At 34.7% G+C, this 18,533-nt stretch overlaps 1 protein-coding gene across 5 annotated transcripts in view; it reads right to left on the bottom strand.

Moving 5' to 3' along the window:
* The window catches only part of DISP1 (dispatched RND transporter family member 1), a 172,339-nt gene that overhangs the window by 138,580 nt on the left and 15,226 nt on the right, over positions 1-18,533 (bottom strand). Inside the window, exon 2 of one of the 5 annotated variants that reach the window (XM_074385235.1) lies at positions 11,840-11,935. The exons of the other annotated variants lie outside the window; for them this stretch is intronic. The gene's annotated coding sequence lies outside the window, so the exon portion shown is untranslated. The remainder of the gene's footprint in view (positions 1-11,839; positions 11,936-18,533) is intronic. 5 annotated transcript variants of the gene reach the window in all.

The raw sequence follows: 18,533 nt of genomic DNA, 5'->3' as shown, positions 1-18,533 counted from the left end.
AAATGAGTGGGAATATGCAGTGTTTAATTTACTGTTCCTGGCTTATTTCACTTAACATAACGTCCTCCAGCTCCATCCATGTTGTTGTGAATGACAGGATTTCACTGTTTTTTATGGCCAAATAGTATTCCATGGTGTATATATAATGCACTTTCTTTATTCATTCATCTGCTGTTGGACACCTAGGTTGATTCCCTGTTTTGGCTATTGTGAATAATGCTGCAATAAACATGGGGGTGCAGATGTCTCAGTGATATAACATTTCCTTTCCTTTGGATAAATTCCCAGTAGTACAATCACTGGATCATATGGTAGATCTATTTGTAGTTTTTTGTTTGTTTGTTTGTTTTTAAGGAAACTCCATACTGTTCTCCTTAGTAGCTGTACTGGTTTACATTCACATTAACATGTAAGTTCTTTTTATCCACATCTCCACCAGCATTTGCTATTTTTTATCTTTTTCTTAATAGCCATCCTAATGGATGGGATGATACCTCCAATGTGAACCTGGCAGTTCTTTTCTGAACAGCCAAAAATCATGGCCTTCCACCAACTTCATTATTAAAACACAGAAAACAAATTAACAGAGACTAAATAAAATGCTCTCTTTTTTCTATGAAATAACTAATGGCATTCTAAAGCAAAATTTACTGTTTCCACAGACTTCATTTATTTCTTCATTGCGCATACCATTATTTGCATATGAATACATTTGGTATATATACACAAATATATTTGTTTTTCTCAAATAGTCATTATTTGCTATTGTACACCCAACGCCCAGCACATGCTAGGCACTCAGTTCACTTTCGTTAAATATGTATTTGGCATTGTGTTATCTATGCTCTACATGCTAACCCAAGGTTCATCACTAGTGGTTAAAAAAAGGAAAGGGGAATACACAAGGTTTGTGTTTGCTCATTTGGTTTGATTATTCTACTGTAGAGCCAAGGTCTTAAAAATGGGCATTTTATTTTTGAGGTCAGAATTATCAGTGCAAAGATTAAAGCAGTGCTATTTTCAAAGGAATAGTTTCCTTCTTTAGACATTTAAACATGAACAAGATGTGTAAAGAATGACTTCCTGGGTTATTTCCTTTTCCTAGAGGAGTTCTACGTTTTTCAGGCTGTCATGATGATTCATCTGAATGATGATTTTAGTTAAGAAAACAACTTTGGTGCCAGGCACGATGGCTCATGCCTATAATCCCAGCACATTGGGAGGCCAAGGTAAGTGGATCACTTGAGTGGAGTGCAGCAGCAAGATCAGCCTGGGCAACAGCATGGTGAAACCCAGTCTCTACCAAAAAAATTTTAAAAATAATTTCTTAAAAACCCCATAAAACAAACAAAAAACAACTGTGGCTCTTTGACCAACTAGAAAAGTATATACTAAAAGTCTAATGACTGTTCTGTTATAGAAGGCTTTAAAAAAAAAAAAAAAACCCAAATGCTGTCAATTTGGAATCTTTTTCTAGTAAATTTATAACTAACTTTAAAACATTATTTTTCTACTAGATAATTAGCTTCTAAAATACTGAATGCTTTGGTTCCATGATGGCTTGGGCATTTCACATAGAAATGGGAAAAAAAATAAAACAAGAAATATTTACCTTGTTTTATTTTATTTATTTATTTATTTATTTATTTTATTGCATTTTAGGTCTTAGGGTACATGTGAAGAACACGCAAGATTGTTGCATAGGTACACACGTGGCAGTGTGATTTGCTGCCTTCCTCCCTATCACCTATATCTGGCATTTCTCCCCATGCTATCTCTTCCCAACTCCCTACCTTGTTTTAAATTGAGCTAGCCATTTGTTAATGAATATCTGAAACTGGGAAAAAGAACTTTTAGGGAATGCACATTACAAAAAAAGTTTTAAAAACAAAGTTGTTGCTTATAAATATTAAAACATAACACCGTAATCTAATATTATGATACAAATCCAGTGTATATGCTGAGTAACACTTTTTCTTGTATAGAAAAGTTCCCTAATACCAATAAGGTGAATGGCATAGAGGCTCAACAAATCAGCTGGGAGGGAAGGTTTGCTACCTCCTATCAAGCAATGGTTCTTGAACTCATAGAATTAGTGAAATTCTCTGGAACCCTGTAAAGAACTATGGAACCTCTCCTTTCAAAAACGCACATTCGGCCAGGCATGCTGGCTCATGCCTTGTGATGTAAGCACTTTGGGAGGGCTCAGGTGATGCACCCGCCTCCACCTCCCAAAATGCTTGGATCACAAGGCATGGAGTTTAGTAGAACTCCATCTCTACTAAAAATAGAAAATTAGCCAGGCGTGGTGGCGCATGCCTGTGATCCCAGCACTTGGAAGACTGAGGCAGGAGAATCACTTGAACCTGGGAGGCAGAGGTTGCAGTGAGCTGAGACTGCACCATTGCACTCCAGCCCAGACAACAAGAGCAGAAACTCTGTCTCAAAATAAATAAATTAATTAAAATGCATAGTCATAAAATTTTGTATCATTTCAGAAATTAGTAGGTCCTCTGAAGGACATTAGAGATCTCAGGTTAAGAGCCCCTGTGGCAGAAATACAGAGATATAGGCACATGAAATAAAGAGTGGCCATTGGGCCCGTCAGATAAAAGAATAGGAGTCGGCACTATTCAAGATAGCAGAGACATGGAATCAACCTAAATGTCCGTCAATGACAGACTGGATAAAGAAAAAGGGGTACATATACCTCATGGAATACTATACAGCCATAAAAAAGAATGAGATCATGTCTTCTGAGGGTACATGGATGGAGCGGAAGGCCATTATCCTTAGCAAACACAGGAACAAAAAAACAAACATTGCATACTCTCACTTTTAAGAGGGAGCTAAATGACAAGAACTTATGAACACCAAGAAGGAAACAATAGACACTGGGATCTACTTGATGGGGGAGGGTAGGGGAAGAGAAGGGGGCAGAAAAGATCACTATTGGACACTAGGCTTAATGTCTGAGTGAAGAAATAATATATACAACCAACCCTCGTGACACGTTTACCTATGTAACAGATCACATGTACCCCCAAATCTAAAATTAAAAAAAATTAAAATACAGTGGAAAAAAAGAATAGGAGTTAGAAGACGGAAAATTTTAAAAGAATAACAACAACATGGGGTAAAGTGGAGAAAACAGAGGGTTTAAAAAGAGAGAACAACAGAGTTAGTGAAACAAAAAAAATAGAATGGTTAAAAAACTAAAGAGAAAGGCAAAAACAATAATAATCCTAATAAACAGGATTAGCAGGAGAGAAAAATGGAGGGAAAATGCACAAGGAAAAAATCTACTTATGTTGAACTTTACTGCCAGCATTTATTAAGAGTTTCTTGTGTGCTAATAACATGCTAAGCATTTTTTATGTAACAAACTTAAATTTCACAGAAACCTTATGAGGCCTAACATTTTACAGCTTAAGAAACTGAGCCAGAGAAATGTTTAAAATACTGCTCAATAGCCTAAAAAGTGACAGAGTTAGGATTTAAACAAAGCTAGCCTCTCAGTCTTTATTAGCCATATCCACTATACATCCTGCCTTTCTAACATTCTAAAAAGCATCTCTAGATCTCTCCTGTTTGCGTTCCTTCTGAAGACGATTTGCTGATAAGGAAGGCAACACTAGAATAAATTGTATTTCTTAATAGATATGGTACCAGAATGTAAATTACACTCGGATTGAGATCCAAAACTGTTATGATCTTCATTCCAACTGAAATGGTACCTTTATTTGGGTTTTTAATTTTTAGAAATTTCATAATTTCACTTGTCAAAATATTTAATGTACATGTACATTAGAATATTTTCAAAAGTATACACAGAAATATGGCCTGTAACAGTCCACTAGTATTTGCTAATACTCACTACTTCAAATTCCACAGCCTCCTGCTAAGGTACATGTTTGTCAGATTGGTTGCCAGCTGTTTTGTTTTAGTTACTTTTTACAATACTGTTTTGTTAAAGCTGCCGTCCCAAATCATGGATACATTTTTTTAAGCTACATTGATCTTGAAAGGTTTATGTTACACAGATTTGGTCTATTGCACTTCAGCGTGGTTTTCATTTAGACAGCCTCTTTTTTTTTGTACGAATACTAGGTTTAGAAGTAACTTCGTTCTTCTCAGATTTTCAGTAATTGGTATTTTTCACATGGTTACTTGTGCAAAAAATACAATGTATGCTCCAAAGCGGGACTGCCCCTTGACAATGTGTTTCTCTTTTATAAGTGAATGGTTGAAATAATCTTGTCACAGATGTGGAACAAATAGAGAACAGATGCTTGGATTAAAAATGCACTAATTTGATCTTATAAAAATATAAATTCATTACCTGATGGCAGTCAAAGAACTGAAAGACACATTCAGAGAAAATAACACTAGAATATTAGTGCTGAAATGACCATGATTACATTAATATGCAGTATAAACATATTCACTATTGAGGACTACAGATGGAATACATATTAAAAGCAGAAAATATACAAAAAGATGCACTCCAAAAATGTGATTTTTTGCCTTCTTCGTGGTTAGTATTATATAAGGATTTGGTGAGGTACCAACAAGCACTTTGGGACATAGTTCATGGGAAGTCAGCATAAAAACACTATTTAAGTATTCTCATCCCATCCCTATATTTAGAAAAATGCCTCAGTGAATGTGTAGAGCTCTGATATAAATATTTCCACATTAATGGAAGACAACTAAGTACACTGGTATACATATATTAGCCCTTTGCATGTTATTTATATTTATTTGTTTATATGTGTGTTTCCCCAAACAGTCTGTGAGCTGCTCACAGTAGATATTATATCCTATTCTATGCTCAAACCCTGGCACAGTGAGGTGCTAAATAAGTTATTTGTTAAATGAAATAAGACAGTCTCTGCCCTCAAAGAGCTTGCAATCTAGAGCATCTATAAGTCTAAACAGCTTAACTTTATCTAATATAGGACACATTTTAAAACATAATTTATCTGTATATAAAGCATGTAAACTTTTGCCACTCCATCCGCAGAGTATAAAAATATCCTACACGTCTTTTTTTTTTAAAGCCACCACTTACTATAATTTTTACTTTTTTGTAATTTACTCTCCTATTGTTTATAAAGTTGATTCCTTTTACCCTGAGATACTAATAGTCGCAAATGCATGTTGACCATTTTATACTACATGACTGGTACCACACTGACTATTTTATGTGCAATCTCATTTAATGCTCACAACCACTCTAGGCAATAAATACTACACTGTCCCTCTATCAGGCATGCAATTTAAAAAACAAACAGATAAGTGGAACAGAAGAGTACAGTAACAGAACAACAGAGAACAGGATACAATGGAGATGGTATTCCAAATCAGTGGAGAAAGGATAAATTAGTCAAAATAATGTTGGAATAACTAGTTATCCATTCAGAAAAATAAAATATAATTAGATCCTAAAATACTCTCCAAATAAATCTCAGGTGTACTAAAAATTAAAATGCAAAAAGACAATCGGTTCACAGAAACCAGGGGGAAAAAAAGAAAAAAATAACAAAAGCCATAAAAAGTACTAAGAAGCTATACTTTCATAACCTTTATTTGTGACCAAAAAAAAAGTCAGAAACCATTAAAAAAGAGAAAGATGGACAAAACTGACTATTCATGAGTTTAAAATTCTTCATAGCTCTTTCCTTTCTTCTCTTTTTTAAACCATGGGGCTAATTTAAAAAAAAAAAAAAATTCTTGGGTGAAACTTCCTGCTTCTCCCTTCCCTTTCATCCTTTTCCCTTCTGCCTGGGTTGCACAAGGCTTTTGGGGATGGGAGTTGGTGTGTCTTGGAGCAAGAATTTCGGGCCAGGTGGAGGCAGGAGATTCGTTACATACAAATAAATGGAGCAAATAAGTAAATATATTGACTTAATGGAAGCCAGGTTTCCACTGCAAGAGGAGGTAATTGCAAACATGGAAAGGGAAAAGGCCAGAAAAGAAATAATCTACTGGACTGGATTGGAATTGGAGGTCTAGGTGTAAACTTATTGTTATTTATAAAGATGGTTTGATCTAAAAAATCACGTGTACTATCTACATTCCTGTGTGCATATGCACATACACATTTTTATATGTGTAAATATAAGCTCTGTCCACTGACAAAACCTAAAAGAAATGATGTCTTCATAGCAATGAGCACATCTAGTATTCACATCTTTGTTTCTATCATTTTCCACTAAAAATAACCAGCACCCCAGAGTGAAATGGCTGAGTACAGGGCTAGATCAGGGAGAGTATAAGATGTACCTAGAATATCTTATTATAACAGAATTTAAGAACGTTCTCAAATAACTATAAGACACGTCAAAAGGACACAATAGTTAGCTTAATGTGTGTCATTTCCACTGGCCATGCCTGGGATAACATGAGCACCAAAATGAGTAAGGATAATACAGTTTTACCTCTGTGGAAAGAATGAGATGAGATGTCTGCATACCTAGACAAAGACTGACAGAATATCCTTATTAGTGGTCAAGTTGTATTGGAAACAGGGGAGGGAAATACAGCAGAAATCACTTTAGTGGCATTATTTTTTTAATCATTATTTTACATAGTAGATACAATAGTTTCGCTCTATAAATACTGTTGAAAAGCTACAAAAATTAACACAACGGAAACTTTGTAATAACATAAAAAATTATAATGAATTAAAGAAAAGATGTTTTAACTAAGAATCTGGCTATTCTTCAACATGTATACATGTGGACAAGGACTGAAAGTCCTATCACATAAACTCAAGAGTTTGAAAACAGAACTCCATTCATCACAATGGAGAATAATAAAACTTCCCTCTGTCCTGTATTCCAGTTCTGGTGGAACCATAAGCCTTAGATTCATCTTTACTTCTACCTCCATGCTCCCTCCCCATCCAATTCATTCTGTCTCTAAAATGCCATCAAAACTCTCCTCTTCCCTTTTTTGATATGCAGAACTGCTATCCTACTTCTAGTCATTATCAACTCATATTCCCTGTCTTTTCACTCTTTTCATTGTAACCTCCACACTGTCACTAAAGTTGTCTTTCCATACAAACATTTTCAAAACACAGATAAAATCCATAGTCAACATACATAAAAATTAACTCAAAATGGATTAGAGACATAAATGAAAAAGCTAAAAACTATCAAATTTCCAGAATAAAATCTAGAAAGAAACCTTCAAGACCTTAAGCTGGGCAAAGATTTTTTTATCATACAAAAAGCACAAGCCTTGCAAGAATAACAACTGATAAAATGAACTTCATTGAAACAAAAATGTTGCCAAGGACATTAACTAGTCACTAAAAAATCCAGATTCACTGTGAATTATTTTGAATGTTAAAGTATGTCAAGTGACTAATATATTTCCAAAAATTAAACTCCAAAACAAATTTCTACCCAAAAAGTTATCATAGAGGGGGAAAAAAGTAAATTATCTTGTGATAGAGGTGATATTAATTAAACTGTCTTGTTGAAGTACAGATAGAACCAAAACACACAATACCTACACATAAACAAATCAGTTCACAATAATAAAAATAATTCAAAATGACCTCAACATATTGTTCAAATATCCAGAAACTCACAAAGCACAGGATTAAGAAATATTTATTGTGCTAATGTAAACTGCATTGCAAAATCTACATAGTGTTTCCAAAGCACTTTTTGAAATAGATCTAATATTTGTGAAATTTTTGTCTCTTACATGGAAAAAGTACCTATGTCAAAACAACTTTGAATAAAAAATATGCTAAGATTTTTTTTTAAAGAGTCCTTTAAAGCAATAGTATCTATGGTTACATGTCAAAACAACATACAAATCATTAGATTATATTTACTATCCATGTAATTATTGTCTTCCACTTCTTGTTTTGCTTTAGGGTGACAAATGAATTGAAGAATCCATTTGGAATGCACTTACAATACTTCACTGTTCCTTTCTTCAGCATTTACCAAGAGCAAAGTAAATTAATTTGAATATTCTTTAGAAGAAAAATCATTTTTGCTAAACTCTTCAGCACTGCCAAAAACTAGCAATGGCAAAAAACACAATTATGTTTGCACCAACCTAGTATGTTAAGTGGAGATTTGACCTTTTTAACACTACATAACAAAAAGTCATTTTACCTTAATAAATGACAACTAGCAATTTTCCTGAAATTTAGAGTCAAAAAGTTAAAGCATTCCATTTTATTAAAGTCAATTGGCTAAACCCTAACTGTTGAATTTGAAGTTTCAATTGTTACCCAGCAATTTCTATCCTTTTTTTATACTGAAAATACCTCTTTATGGTCTACAACTAAATTGAAGCAATTGTTAAAGATGCTGGGGAGTTACTCGAAACCTCACTTTGCTTCACAGTATCTTATACTACTCACACAGAAGTACAATTATCAATACAAATCTCATTGTAATTGTTCCATTCTGTTTCCTTGTCACATGGCTCAATGCTGCATAATGCATTTTTTGCATTCAGAAAAACTCAATGTCTTACTTAGAAACAGCTTTGAAAATTGGATCGTGGCCTATTTGTAATTGATACTAAAGCTTAAATACCTTTCCAGCAAAATTACACTAACTTCAAAATACTCTGGGATTAACCATTAAAATGTTTTTGTTTTGGTTACAACACTAATGAACACCAAATGTTAGAATTTGTTCTAATGGTCTAATACATCAAGGATTTTCTTAAAAGGAAAGGCTGGATCGGCTATCTATTACATAACTAAAGGCAGATTAGTCAGTACTGATACAGATAATACTTGAAAGATTTAATACTTAAGTGTACAATCAAGTATAAAAAGTTTAATTCAGAAAGTCTGCTAAATTAGACATTATTTTTTCCCATAAAAATACCAAACTCCTATTTTCTAAGTTACACTTGAAAGCCTTATTTCTTTCACTCCTTATACAAGCCACTTAACCTTCAACCTTATCTCCCCATTCCTATAAAATGAGGTGATGCTACCATGCTTTCTTGTATCACAAAGGAATAAAAAGAAACAAAGGAAGCAAAAAGGAAATTAAGGGAACCTCAACACATGGGGTCTATTAAAGCCTGGTAAGAACAGCTGATATGATGGAATTTTAGGAAACAAATGTGTAAATGCTGATAATAGAGACTATTTTGATGATCATTACATTTGGCATTGCACCCCACCCATAATGACAGAAAGTAAATATTTAACAAATGGTAGATAACACTGCTAGAGTGATATTTAATGTGCCACCTGTTAAACTGGGCAATTTATAATCTCTAGTATTTGCAACTCTTTAAGGTAGTGTTTTGTTTAGGCCACTAAGTAGACTAATCCAGCTGTAACAAATAAATACAAAAAAAACCAACGGCTTAAATAAGATAGAAATTTATTTCTCTCTCACATAACAGTGCAAGAGTAAGTGGATAACCTAGGGTAGGGAGAGACAGCTCTGCTCCAGGGAACCCAGACAAGTCAGTCAGTTCTGCCGTCTTCATCATTTGGCGTCCATCTCTGGCTCCGAGGCTGCTGCTTTAATTCTTGTCATTTCCCAGCCAAAGAAAGAAAAGAGGACATCCAGGACAAATGGCTTTTTCTTTAAGATGACCCAAAAAGTTGCCCACATCTCTTCCTTTCACATCTCAATGGCCCAAACTTATTGGGCTCAATCTACCAGCATCTACCTGGGATATACAGTTGCACTTGGGTAGTCACCGGCTAGCTTAAACTTCAGACAGGACTAGAAATTTTATTTCTGAAAAGAAGAAAAGCAGAATGGCTACTGGAGTGTATTTGGCAGTCTCTGTCATAGGTAGGTAGTATAATCCCTATTAAAGATAAGAAAATTGAAAATCAGGGTTACTTGCCTAATGCCACATAGCCAGTAATGATTAAGGCAGGATTCAACTCCATCTTCTGTCTCTGGATCCCATACTATTGCTGAGTAACTATATATATATATATATATATATATATATATATATATATATATATATATATATATTTTTGTTTGTTTGTTTTGTTTTGTTTTTCAACAGCAAAAGAATGATTTATTTGCAACAAAACCCAGTCCCATCATTTAAATACAGTATAGGAGTAGAAAGGAGTCACATTGCAAGCATCGTTTATTTCAGGATCTGGACCTAGGTCCAAATCCAAACTGAACACATAAAACAGGCAAGTCCAGAATAAAGTCAGCTCCAGGCCTTGGCAGGTTTCACCCTCATCCCATAGTCCTTCCATCACAGCCTTGTAGTCCCCTGCATCCCCAATCAGGCCAACTCCTAGCCTCTGAGCCACCTGGGAACTTCCTTTATGCAGTAATTTACAGGGGTTTAGGCATCACAAAAGGAATATACATATATATTATATATATATAATTTTAAAAGAATATATATGTATATACATACTATATATATGTATATACACACTATATATAAATTAAAAAAGAATATATATGTATATACACACACATATATATATAAATGAATATATGACTATATATACGTGTGTGTATATACATATATATATTCTTTTTTACTTTCTTGTTCAACTGGATGATTGAGCAAGATTTTACATATATATATATGTAAAATTTATTACAAATTGTCCTTCCCTTAGGTGGAAGGGACCTTTATATTTAATTCTAACTCTCTCATTTTATACAAAAAGTATCTAAAACTCAGAGATTAAATAAATTGTTTAAGGTCCCACAGCTAGTTACTGAAAAAAAGGGCAAGTAGAGATCCTAGGTTCCTGATTTTTATTCCAGTGCTCTTTTCACTATCGTATTCTATCTTCCAGTGAAAATAAAGTTTGTCCTGTCATAATTATAGTCATTCCCAGATGTTAAATGGTTTAAAATAATTTTTTCTTCCAAACGATAAGAAAGCACTAGTTCCAAGTGGACATTAAAGTTTGGTCTCACACATGACTACTTCTGTACATTTACTGAGAATTCATCAAGTAATGTTATATTTGGACTAACATAAAGCTACAGGAAGAAACTTTCACAGTCACAGTAGTTTCTCTGTGTGTCTCTAAAACCTAGCATGCTCACTTACAAACATCATGAGAGTAAAAGAATTTAAGCCTGTTTTTTTTCACTCCAATTATGTTTACCTTCATTTCGTGGTCACTAAAAGATTCTGGTACCAAGTGTGCCCTCAGAAAATGAAACAATTTATTCCTCCTGTCTCAAAGTCAAAATTATTCATATTCCACCTCAAGCTCTATTTGCTACTACTATCTTAAATACAAAATAGAGATCTAGAAAGTCTGTTGAACTAATATTTAAGTCAATGCCAAGGTTGCCTAAAAGTAGTATGAAAATTCATCATTGCACACAACTTCTTTCCAGCTTATCTCCTTCCTACTCTGAAACAAATTCCCTACTGAGATGATTTCAAATGCAACCTGCTATTTTGCTTTTATACAAAATACATTTAAAATCATTTGGTAAAAAAATTTAAGTATTTCTAAAGAAACAAATTATTCACATTGTCCATATCATGTAACATACTTATTAGACTAATGTAATTAGTCGCTGTGTCCATATCATATAGCATACTTATTAGACTAATGTAATTAGTCACTGTGTCCATATCATATAGCATAGTAGTGCTCATCAAGATTGGAAAATCAACTGTATTACCAAAGACTTTAAAAAAAAAAAAAAAAGAAAAAGAAAACCTCAATGCAGAGTGAATATGATATAATAGGGTTGTCTTACAGCCTGAATGAATCAAATTTAGTGTAAGAGAACCATTAATTATGTCAAGTATACAAATATAATCCAAATAAAATTAAAGAGTAAATGGCCCTTTTAAAACTTGAAATTACCTTTTAAATGAAGCTGCTCTGACAGCTTGGTATATGCCTTTTGAGTTACTAAATATAATTCAAAAGAAATAAGATGGTGTCTGCTCTCTCAGAAATCTATAAAAGGAAAACATAATATATATTTAGTCTAAAAACAAACACTGAAATCCACAAGACCAACAACATTTGGAATGTTCATATCATATCAATGGTACTTACTGTCAAATTATATACAAATAATTATACATTAAGCCTAGATCAAAAAATATAAATACCCACCATTAACTGAATCCCTACTCTGCACTTGGTGCTGCACTAGGTACTTCACATGCATTATTTTGCATCCTAACAACAACTCTGCAAGGTAAGTATTATTCTTCTTTACAGCTTAGAAAAAAAAAGTCAAATAAGTTGGGTAACTTGCCCAATGTCTCACAGCTCATGTGTAACAGAGCCTGGATGAATCAAATAATTCACTAACAGGAAAAGTAATTTGAAAGGTATATTTAATCTACTAAAAAGAATTATAGGGATACTATCTGAAAATATAATCTTATCTATCATCTATCATCACAGGAATGCTGATTTATATACATGAAAATATAAACAGGGTACTATTTTTTAAAGCACTCTGAATTTTCACGTATAAGCTTAGTGTGCCCTACCTTGCTGTGGCTGAATGTCTCAGCAGTAAGACCTTGTGTACTCTTTCATGGTCTAGATCATCTTTTTCTGGACCCAACCCAAATTCCTATTCTGGCTTCTCCATTCGACTGCAGTTCCTAAATTCCTCCCTATCTGTCCAAGTTTTACTGAAACATTTTTCTTTTCAGGGTCCCATCTATTATCTTGTTTCTTTTTATATGTGGCAGAAATACAACTAAAAGAGAATCCCATTGCAACCTCCCTCCCTCTTTACTTTTAGGAACCAGCCCACGAAGAGTTAGCTTATCTATCCAACTGCAGGACAGGACAGGGTGCTATGCTCCATTTATACCTTTTTTTTTTTTTTTTTTTTTTTTTTTAAGATGAAAAAGAATCATCAAACTTGTAAGGAAAGGAGGTAAGCAGAAGAAAAACGTTTTGAAGTTTTGAAACTTAGAAATAAATAAATAAATACCATTCTATGAGGTGCTGCAGATGCAGGAGTACAAAATAGACAAAGTCTTGTACTCACAGAGCTTACAACTTAAAAATCTGTGCCTTAGTGTTGTAGTTGCTCCAAATGATACTTAAGACCGTACCAAGGACACTGGGCATTTAAGTAGCTCTTCAGAATTTTATAAAATGCTTTCTTGGCATCTCATTTAAGCCTTATTGCAACAACCTTGCAACAAGCTATAACAGAAATTACTATTTCCTCTTTACTAGTAAGAAAATAGATTAAGAAAAACCTACATTTCTTTCTCAGTATGACACAAATAATAAGAGAAAGAGCCAAGGTTCAAGCCTAGGTCTTCTAGCTCCAAATCTACTATACTAAAAGTCTCTGCATAAAAATGAATCTGGCTTCTGTCAAGTTAATTAGAGCTCAGTGCATAACATCTGAAGTGAACACCTCATAACCCATACCTGATATCATATTTTACACAGTCATGACAAAGCAATGGTCATAGCAGGAAAGCAATTAAATGGATCTTAATTCTAAAGAATAAGGCACAGCACCAGGCCTTTCCTACTCCCTTCTCTTCAAGCTAAACCTCATTTCCTATACTCTCCATTGCAAGTCTTGCCATGCAGTTTGAATATATAACTAAACTATTCAACAGTATGAAAGCTCAAATATTAGTTTATAGTAATAAATATGTAGCGTTCTAGAGGGTGGTTGTGGGGCATACAAATATTTAATACCACTAAATACCATTGATCAGAACCCACAGAAATGTCTTTAAACAAAAAGTAGAGTATGCAGAAGAACCTACTTACTACCTACACTTTTGCTACACTGATATGAACTCTTACTACTTTGTTAAAAGTCTATTCTCAAAGACAATCAGAGATCTATCCCAATCTGTCTATTACAGACTGTGGAAGCTATAATTCTGACTACTCAGTATGTATTTCCAAACTTCTTTTCTGATTAAAACATCAGTAGCAACAACAAATAAACATCTACCCAAACACAGAAACCCCATTGCTTCAATTCCCTCCTCCAGCTGAAGAGATGGGTACGAGACCGTTTGGATTGTGGTTTTTAAGGTGCATTTGAATTTTAATTTTCAATTTATTTAAATTTAAATTTGAAATATATAATCTAATTTGACTTACATTTATTTTCTTTCTTTTTTCTTTTCTTTTTTTTTTTCTTTTTTTGAGACAGTCTCACTCTGTCACCCAGGCTGGAGTGCAGAGGTGCGATCTCGACTCACTACAACTACTACAACTTCCACCTCCCAGGTTCAAGAGAGTCTTGTGTCTCAGCCTCCCACATAACTGGGACTACAGGCAGGAGCCACCATGCCCGCCCAGCTGATATTTTTGCATTTTTAGTAGAGCTGGGGTTTCACCATGTTGGTCAGGCTAGTCTCAAACTCCTGACTGACCTCAGGTGATCCGCCTGCCTCGGGCTCCCAAAGTGCTGGGATTACAGGTGTGAGCCACCGTACCCAGCCTTCATTTTAATTTTAAATTTGACTTAAAATTAAATTCAACAATAGCCAAAAGAAGTCAAATTAGCTCAAGTAATCCTGCATTTTAAAAGGTTTCAACTAAAAAACTTCTATGTGAAATACTAAAATTTTTTATACTAATGATAAAATAGTTCTCTATCTCTTATGATCAGTAACCAAAACTCAAAGTTCTTATAAAAATTTCTTAGACCTTAGCATTAGAAATTTTTATAAAAATTAATGACTTGATGATTTGACAAATTTATCATCACAGACATAGACCTGTCGGAGAGGGTTAAAAAACTTACACAAGGTCATTAAGCCAACAAGTAGTAAATCGGGACTTCAACTTGGAAGTTTAGTTGCCCCAGTGCCTGTGATTCTTTTTTTTTTTTTTTTTTTTTCCCACACGGAGTCTCACTCTGTCCCCCAGGCTGCAGTACGGTAGTTCGATCTTGGCTCACTGCAATCTCCACCTCCCGGATACAATTAATTCTCCTGCCTCAGCCTTCCAAGTAGCTGGAATTACAGGTGCCTTTTTTTTTTTTTTTTTTTTTTTTTCAATTTCAGTAGAGACAGGGTTTTACCATGTGGGCCAGGCTGGTCTAGAACTCCTGACCTCAAGTGATCCACCCACCTCAGCCTCTCTAAGTGCTAGGATTACAGACATGAGCCACCACGCCCGGCTGCTTTGTGATTCTTACCCACTCTACTTTTCTGCCTAATTGGTACCTGACACACAACTGATATTCAATTCGTTACCAAAAGAATAATCATCAATCACCTGTTTCACAAACTTTAGAGTTTTTTCAAGATGGTACTCAAGGTCCTATATGTCCTAGCCCCAATCTTATCTTCCCCTACTCTCTAAAATGCATCCCATATACTATAACCAAACTGGTCCCTCAAACACATGCTGCAACTTCCCATCCTGCCTCACTCTTCCTGTACTGGGTACTTTGTCCCCTACACCTCTACGCCTCTACAAATCCTCTTTAAGTCCCAGCCCCAAGTCATTATGTATAAAGTTTTCTCTAATCTCTTTGTCTTGTGATGATGTCTTTCATATGAACTACTATTAGGTTGATGCAAAACTAACTGTAGTTTTTACCATTAAAAGTTATGACAAAAACGTAGTATAAAGCTTATTAAATTCAACAATACTAAGCTGTAGGGTCTTTATGCACAGTTCCTTATTCTATAAGAAATAAGAACTTACAGCTATTTCTAAATCTACCTAGCATCAAACATAGTTCCTTATACATCATGGGCATTTATCATATATTTAATTTACTGAATTTAAGATAAACTTACCCAAAAATAAACCTACTGGCTCTGAAATAATCTCCTCATTTTTTATGTACCATTGTCTAATCTATGATTCCACATATGTATGTGTGCATACATATAATGCCAAACTATGCAATAGTTAAAATAGGGTAGTAGCTCTTATCAGATAATAACGCTGAAATTCTCAATATTGATAGAACCCAATTTTTGCAAGAACCATTAAAGAAGTATTTCACATTTGCACAAAGGTCAGCATATTAATGGTCCTGTACAACTAATACATACACATACCCTGCAGAAGAAAGAACCCAGGAACAATTTTAATAGTAATCATATATTTAAAACGTTCCAAGCATTCATTCCAAAAGATCCATTAGTCATATGTGCCACCATAACAATTTAGGTAGTTTCTACACAAATTTAGATACAATTCTTTGTGGACTAGGCGCCTTTCCCATTATCCCTAAAACAAAAAGAGGCCAGCTCTAAACAAATGCAGCAGTCACAATCTCACTGACACTTAAGTCACTGTCATCTCTGAAAGACAGCCACCAAATACCATTCATACTAAATGATTTTATAAAATAAATGAATGGCCTATCAGTCTCAGCTAAAAGTGAACTGCTAATGGCAGAGACTGTGTTGGGAAGACGAGCCAAAAAGTACCATAGAAATCTCTCCATTGGGGTGACAGGCTCATGCCTGTCATTTCAGCACTTTGGGAGGCCAAGGCAGATGGATCACTTGAGGTCAGGAGTCTGAGACCAGCCTGGCCAACATGGCTAAACCCTGTCTCTACTAAAAATACAAAAAATTAGCTGGGCATGGTGACACACACCTATAGTCCCAGCTAATCAGGAGGCTGAGAAAGGAGAGTCACTTGAACCTGGCAGGTGGAGGCTGCTGGGAGCCAAGATTGCATCACTGCACTCCAGCCTGGGTGACATGATGTTTCCAAAAACAAAGAAGATGGAAGGAAGGACAGAAGGAAGAAAGAAGGAAGGAAAGAATGAGGGAATAAAAAGAAGGAAAGGAAGCAGAAAAAGTTCCAAAATCCTTACACAAACTGCACAATCTTCTTTTCATTGAAATGACCCCAAAAATAAAAATAAAATCTACTTTCAAAGAGTTCTTTGAAAGTGCTGCTTGATTTCATGGTCAAGTTATGTGGTTTGTAAAACTTGAAGATATTCAAGGCAATGATAAACACCAAATCACATGACCCACTTAAGGAACAGGCAGGGAAAACATCATCTGGAGTTTATACTGGCTGTGCAAATGAATGCACTTAGTCATGACTGCACATCACCACTTACAAAGCAAGCAATTGTTTCCTTTCAAATCCTCATCGTTTCTATCAGTGCTAACAAAATTATTTCCAAAAACACTAAATCAATACCACCTGCTTAAAAAAAACCCTCAAAACATTAAACTTAACCCATTAAATATGGGTTAAGCATCTTTTCAATTAAAATATTATTTTTAACAGTGTTTATCAGGTAAGCAAAGCAAAACACATATATCCTATGTAGGTATTCATATAAGAGCATATTTTAAAAATATAGAATATAGAAAATACTGCTCTAAAATTATTTTCTATTTCTTGGCTGGGCACTATGGCTCATGCCTGTAATACCAGCACTTTGGGAGGCCAAGGTGGGTGGATCACCTGAGGTCAGGAGTTCAAGACCAGTTTGGCCAACATGGTAAAACCCTGTCTCTACTAAAAATACAAAAATTGGCTGGGCACAGTGGTAGGCACCAGTAGTCCCAGCTAGTTGGGAGACTGAGCCAGGAGAATTGCTTGAACCCAGCAGGTGAAGGTTGCACTGGGCCAAGATTGTGCCCCTGCACTTCAGCCTAGACAACAGAGTAAGACGCTGTCTCAAAAAAAAAAAAAAAATATATATATATATATACACATATATATATTTATATTTATATGTAGTTATTTTCTATTTCTGAATGCTCTCCTAATATTTATTGCTAAATGAAAAGAAAGAAAAAAATAGTATAGGTACCACTTTTAATAATGTAAATAATGTATAATGATTTCTTCACTTACAAATGAATTAAAACACAAATAAAAAAAACTCTCTCCTGTACAAATTATTTTTTATAAAAAAGGAAGAACCATTTTAGGCCCAAGACGTTTCTAGAAACAAACTAAAAACCCCACTCAGGCTTGGCACAATGGCTCATGACTATAATCCAAGCACTTTGGGAGGCCCAGGTGGGCAGATCACCTAAGGTCAGGAGTTTGAGATCAGGCTAGCCAAAATGGTGAGACTCCCATCTCTATTAAAAATACAAAAAAAAATTAGCCGGGCGTGGTGGTGCACACCTGTAATCCCAGCTACTCAGGAGGCAGGAGAATCGCTTGAACCTGGGGGGCAGAGATTGCACTGAGCCGAGATCAAGCCACTGAACTCCAGCCTGGGCAACAGAGTCAGACTTCATCTCAAAAACAAACAAACAAACAAACAAACAAACCCATTCAAAGAAAACTGATGAAGTAAGGTTACTATCTCTTTGAAAACTACTGATATCCATTAAGAAGCTAAGTCCTAAGAATAAATTTTGTAAAATTCCAAAACAAATATGTTTTGTCATTTTCATGGTAATTTCAGCCTTAATGTTATAAATTTTCATAGAGCATCTGCTACCTAAACTTTACAACATGGCATCTCATGCACAGAGCAAGTAATCCTTGGTTCTTGTTTATCATAGAAAAAGGTACAAGGGCAAGGGAAGACAATACTTAATGTCACATTAAAAATCTGTTCTCAGATTATCTTCTTCCTCAAGAGGGCAGT

The sequence above is a fragment of the Saimiri boliviensis genome, chromosome 14 (assembly GCF_048565385.1).
Source record: "Saimiri boliviensis isolate mSaiBol1 chromosome 14, mSaiBol1.pri, whole genome shotgun sequence".
Taxonomy (NCBI): Eukaryota; Metazoa; Chordata; class Mammalia; order Primates; family Cebidae; genus Saimiri; species Saimiri boliviensis.
Note: the sequence above shows the minus strand (reverse complement) of the source record. Positions and strands in the feature narration are given on the sequence as shown.